Raw genomic sequence first — 6,615 nt, 5'->3', positions numbered from 1 at the left:
ATACATTATAAAGTAATGAAATGTGAAAAAAGTGTCCAAACAGTGAATGGACTTGTGATGGGAATGCGGATAGGGCAAGAATGTTTTGTCTGCGTAGAGGTGTCACATAGGCCACAAATTAGAACCAAGGTCATTGGTCCTTTAGTTATGCCGCTGGCTTTCCCTTTCTCTCCAGTGTAGACAAGCTCCACCTTGCAAGCATGCATTTTATGAACTGTTGAGATATGGAATTACTTGTGCATTATAAAGAGGTGGAATTTCACTCCTCCTTTAAGAAGTTATTCCAGTTGTGCTGTTATACACAACAAAGAACAGTTATAGGTCCACTTTGCACTATGTGCTGTTTGCATTGTGCTTCCTTATTAAATAGAATCTTTTAACAATAAGTAGCTTATTGTCATGGTTAATGAGAAGAGTTGGCTGCAGGGACAATCTGAACAGTTGTATCACTACACCTTAAGCAAACAAAAAGGCTTTAACTGTAACTTGAAGTGACCTAATCATAACTTAATGTGGAATACTAATATAACGAGAGGCAAGGAGAACAATCACTATCAGTCTTTTGTATTTTTTTTTCTTAAAGAACATATCCATATATAATAATGTTCTGTCCCCACATTATTCCTCACCACCTTCAGTTTACTGAAGCTCCCTCTAGTTGTCAGGCCATGGCTGCTATCATAGTACCCAAAATGAATCCTGTGATTAGCTCCACCCAGGCCTGGACCCAGTGTGATCACCTCTTGGGGCCCCCTCTAAAATTTCTTCAAAGCATAGAAGGAGTGTGACTACACAGACCTATAGGAAGTTATTAGTATGCACAGTCACTTTCCTTCACCTCATGTTCCAGCACAGATTGGGCCGGACCCAATGTGACTCCCCACAATCACCACTGCCAGGTCCCCAAGGGAGCCCTGGTACTTTGTATCTGTGACTGATTACCAGTGTAGGCTGCTTCCTAATGGTTACTATAACAGCAGCCAATAACTGATTAATAGAGGGAGCTTCAGTAAGCCAGAGGAAGTGAGAAATTGTCTGCTTTATGTACATGACAGCTATTATAATTTTTTTGCTATGGGGCTCACAAATATCTAGTTACACCTCTGACCCCCACTTTGTCCTTCAGCCTGTGTTAGCAGAATGCCACAGCACAACAAACTATTCTGTCTGTCCTGATGTCATTGAATAAATCATGTGACTTAAAGGAGGAGAGTTCGCACTTCGCTGCCCAATCTGATGGAATGGTATCACTGTAATAAAGAGACAGGCTGGGACTTCTACTAGAATAATGTAATGTGGCAGCAGAACTGCAATTTCATGCTCCTGAAACTTCCTTAAGGAACATTTGAGAACCTTGCCTAGTTTTTACTTATATCAGCTACCAATTCATTGGAGCAATATGCTCATCTAGTACTATGATGCCCTCAGAACAGGAGAGTGTAGTCCCAGATGTTCCCCAAATAGCCCAGGTAGGTGTTAGGAACCCCCCTAGCCGATACTGCACAACCCGGAATCTACTCTGCCAGTCAGGTGTTCACTGGAGCCCCTAGTGGTGGGGACAGACTGGGCCGCAGACTGACAGAGGGTCGTGAAGTGCGTACCGGCTGGGGAGAACCCAGGAAAGTGGAGTGAAGTCCAGGCAAAGGTCAAGGGCCAGCAGCAGACAGCAAATCCAATAAACAGGCCGAGGTCAAGGGTCACGGGCAAACAGGAAGGTCGGTAAACAAGCCAGAGATCAGGGTCACAAGACGCACAGGCATGGTCCAAATCCAGGCAAGGGGTCATACACGGGCAATCCAACAGAATATCCAAAGGACAGGAGCTAGGAGCAGAACAGGTCAGCAGACTGGTAACAGAAGCTATAACCATCAGGTGCCCACAGGAGGCACCAATCAAAGGGCCAAGCCCCCTTAGTTAATTAGCCCACAGGCTGTCATTTGGGCGCATGAGCCCGGCTTGCAGCACTGCCGGGACGCAGCGTTACACAGGAGGCAGGAAGTGGAAATGATGTCCCGGTCGTCAAGGTGACGGCCGGGACGCCAGGGGGAGCCAGAAGCGAGCCTCAGCGGCTGTGAGTACCGCCGCGGCTCGTGACAGTACCCCCCTCCCTTGTGGAGGGGTTAAGTAACCCCAACACCCAGGTTTCTGCTGAAATTTCTTGAAGAACTCCTTCAGCTGTTTAGTGGCTTGGAACCCAAGACCGCTCTTCCAAACCTCGATTTTTCCATTGCACCAGGAAGTGCACCTGACCCTGTACCTTCTTAGAATCAAGAATGCTTTGAACAACAAATTTTCTAGGTCTGTTCCGACTCTGTCCATATGGACTTTGGTAAAGTATAGGTTTGAGCAGGGAACAATGGAACGTGTTGGGGATTCTCAACGACCCAGGAATTTTTAACCTAAATGCAACAGAATTAACCTGCTTAATGATGAGAGCGGACCGATGAACCAACTTCCTGCAAGGCTGTCTGAGCCTAATATTTTTTGTAGAAAGCCACACTTTCTGGCCCACTTTGAGGGAGCAGGTGGTACAGTGGCGGTCCGAATTTTTTTTTGCAACAAATGAGGATTGTCTCAATGATGACTGCACTTTTTTCCAGATAACTTTGAGATCCCTGGCAGTGGACCGAATCTCCGGAACACCAGCGGACTTGAGCGAGTACAAGGAATTAGATCTGGGGTAAAAACCAAAATTGCAGTAAAATGGAGAAGTTTTGGTAGATGAGTGACATGAATTATTATAAGCAAATTCTGCCCAGGGTAACAAGGAGGACCAGTTATCATGAAATTCCGATGTGCAGCATCAGAAAAATTGTTCTAAGGACTGGTTAACCCTTTCAGTTTGCCCATTTGACTGAGGGTGGTATGCAGATGACAAACTAATCTTGAATCCGAGAAGGGTACAAAAGGATTTCCAGAATTGTGCTATGAACTGGGAACCACGATAGGAAACGATATCAGTAGGGAGTCCATGGAGACGGAAAATATGTTGGATTAATAAGACCAAATCTCGAGCGGTAGGAAGTCTGGTTAGCGGTATGAAGTGTGACATTTTGCTGAACCGGTCTACCACGACCCAAATAGTATTTTGTCCTGCAGAGGGTGGCAGATCGACTATAAAGTCCATGGACAAGTGTGTCCAAGGTTTTGCAGGAATGGCTAATGGAACCAACTGGCCTACTGGACGAGTCCTGGGGATTTTATTCCTGGCACAAACCTCACATGAGAGGACATGACTATTGACGTCAGCAGACAATGATGGCCACCAGACAGTACGGGAAAGGATTTCTAGCGTCTTCTGAATTCCAGGATGTCCGGCAGTCCTACTATTATGCGCCTCTGCAAGAACCGCCTTCCTTAAATGGACTAGAACAAATAGACACCGCTCCAGAGTAATATCAGGGGCTATCAGACTGGGCCGCAGACTGACAGAGGGTCGTGAAGTGCGTACCGGCTGGGGAGAACCCAGGAAAGCGGAGTGAAGTCCAGGCAAAGGTCAAGGGCCGGCAGCAGACAGCAAATCCAATAAATAGGCCGAGGTCAAGGGTCACAAGCAAACAGGAAGGTCGGTAAACACGCCAGAGGTCGGGGTCACAAGAAACACAGGCAGGGTCCAAATCCAGGCAAGGGGTCATACACGGGCAATCCAACAGAATATCCAAAGGACAGGAGCTAGGAGCAGAGCAGGTCAGCAGACTGGTAACAGAAGCTATAACCGTCAGTGAGGCTGCAGACCTCACTGCTTTAAATACTGGTAGCCACCAATCAGAGCTTAGCTCTGCAAATGCCTACAGGAGGCACCAATCAAAGGGCCAAGCCCCCTTAGTTATTAAGTCCACAGGCTATCATTTGCGCGCATGCGCCCGGCTTGCAGCACTGCCGGGACGCAATGCTACACAGGAGGCGTTCGGCCGTTGCCTTGGCAACGGCCGGGCAGGAAGTGGAAATGACGTTCCGGTCATCAAGGTGACGGCCGGGACGCCAGGGGGAGCCAGAAGTGAGCTGTGAGTACTGCCGCAGCTCGTGACAGTAGGAAAGACAGAAGTAAAACGTTATCAAAAGAAATCCAAGGCTGTCAGTCAAGCAGGCAAATCAGGTATAAAATCTGGGTCCATAAATAGAATAGTTAATAAATCGGTAATCAGGGCATGAAAAAGTCAAGCAAGGTTAGTAATCAGGAGATGTTGATGCAAAGCACCTTAAACAGACTTTAAGAGTTCTTTATATAATTTAATGCTGTTCTTTAGTCAGCCCTAGAATCTACAGCCAGCTTACATTCATGCTACAATACTTTCCTACAGCGTGGAATTATAGGACTTAAAGAGGACCTGTCATCCCTAAAACAGCTTCTCTTTTAACAACAGGCTATTCAGAGCGTAAGGACAAAAAAAGAGAGAGGCTTCAGTGGGATGGACAATTAGCATGCTAATCAGTCCATCTAGAATGTTGTTAAGCAGGGGGACAGAGAACATCAGTGCTCCAGACCATTGAGAAGCGCAGATATGAAGCTTTCTCAAAGTTAACAAAAGAGGACCTATCTCAGAAGTGACGTGTCTCATAGATGACAGGCTGTCTTGAAGCTGATCATATACCTACCAACTTGTGAACAACTGCATCTTTACTTTATGTGGCCGCATATGTGGAAAGTGGAGCTGGACGACCAGATGGAGAGATACTATGCAGTCTCAATCTGATCTTAATGCGCTTACACCCAATGACTTTGGGCCAAACTGACTAATAGTTTCAGCACTTGTGTACCAAGTTTTATTCTAGAGCTACTTGTTAACACATTATTCCATGGAATAAAGACATTAATAATCCAAGCCATTCTGCATACCGTCATCATCAATGGTACTCTGGGTTACCGGACAGTGCTCAGAGGTTTCCAAATCGCCAAAGGTTGAGCACACAGTAAGGAATTTCTGAGATTCAAGTTGGCCAACAAGCTTCATTACAGGTATACTGTAATTGGAAGTCTGATTGGGTTCATATTATTATTATTATTAAGCTTTATTTATAGGGCACCACATTAGGTCTGCAGCACCGTACAGAGGGAAAACAAGACAGTACAATACAATAAACATATAACACTACAACTTTCAACACAGCTACTGGGGTGCATGGGGTATATTCAGCACAGACTGAAACCTGTGCCCATTAACAGGGTTAGAGCCACTGAAAGAGGTGCACAATGGAGGAGTTGAGTCAATGGGCAGAGAGCCCAAGGAGGAGGTGCGAAGTGTACTTGGTGAGCAAAAGTTATAGTTAACGAGAACAGAAAGGAAGAGGGCCCTCCTCACTAGAGCTTACTTTCTAAATGGAAAGGGGAAGACAAACGGTTGACACATTGGGGTGAGTCAATGTAAGGGAATCTGAAGACAAGAAGCAAGAGTGGGAGAAACGGAGGATGAAAGAGGGTGAGGTATACTACATGGTGAAATGGATAAGTGGAGGAGTGGTAGGCTTTTATAAACAGGTGGGTTTTCAATGACCGTTTGAAGCTATACAGGCTAGGGGATATTCTGAGAGAACAAGGGAGATCATACCAGTGGTGGGGGCAGCACGGGAGAAGTATTGGATAAGGGAGGGAGATGTGGTTACCAGAGGAGAGGACAGTCATTGGCCAACCGTGGAGGACAAAATGGAGTATGTATGGATACATCACCATCATATATACATATATATATACTAAAAAAATACTTTACATGATGCAATTATCATTCTAAATAATTATCTGCATTCTTTCTTTTTCTATATTTTTTCTATTTTAATTAATATAATTTAAGTAGGGATCAGTCTTCTCCTGCTTTACTCTATCTGGCGATAGATTAGGAATACATGGAGAGGTCCTAAGGAACAAGAACAACTGTCATTGTGCAAATTATCTCCTATTTTTATTTTTTTTTCAATAATGATTTTATTAAAGTTTTTCCTTTTGGTTACATAGTACATAACAAAAAAAACAGAAAAACATACATTGTAAATTACAAGGGAGAAATGTATCTCTTATTTTTAGGTTATTACAGAATTAAAGCTTTAGGTAGGGAGAGATGCGGACAAATATAGGAGGAAGATGGCTGCCTTACGAGGACATAATGGATTTAATGATCTAAGTGAATTTGTCTAGGTAAGATCTCCATTGTAAATGTAGCCGCACAAATTTAATTTGTTTCTGTATTAATATGACTGTTAACCTCATAAGAGGTATGATACTGTTTGATGACAGCCCATAATGAACAACATGCACACGCTGAACCTCTAAACAGCGCGAGTGATCTTTATGTATCATTACAATAAATACATTTGTGAGATGACACCTATGTTTTTTTTCTAGTTAATAGATGTTGCATATAAATTTATTTATAACTAACTTGAAGAGATCATCAAATTGCTAGGTAGTAGCTGAATAAGATTGAGGAACGACTTTGCAGCAACGAAAAATCAAACATACTTACTATATTCATGTATACATTTTTAGGTTAAATATTTATCAACAAATATAATCTGTCGATACTCTCTTCATTATAATTAATACAATTTAAGCAGGAATTATTTATTTTCCAGCCTTATTATAATTGAGAGACAGGTTAGGATCACAAGGATAGGTCCTAAGTG

The sequence above is a fragment of the Mixophyes fleayi genome, chromosome 1 (assembly GCF_038048845.1).
Source record: "Mixophyes fleayi isolate aMixFle1 chromosome 1, aMixFle1.hap1, whole genome shotgun sequence".
Classification (NCBI taxonomy): domain Eukaryota; kingdom Metazoa; phylum Chordata; class Amphibia; order Anura; family Limnodynastidae; genus Mixophyes; species Mixophyes fleayi.
Note: the sequence above shows the minus strand (reverse complement) of the source record.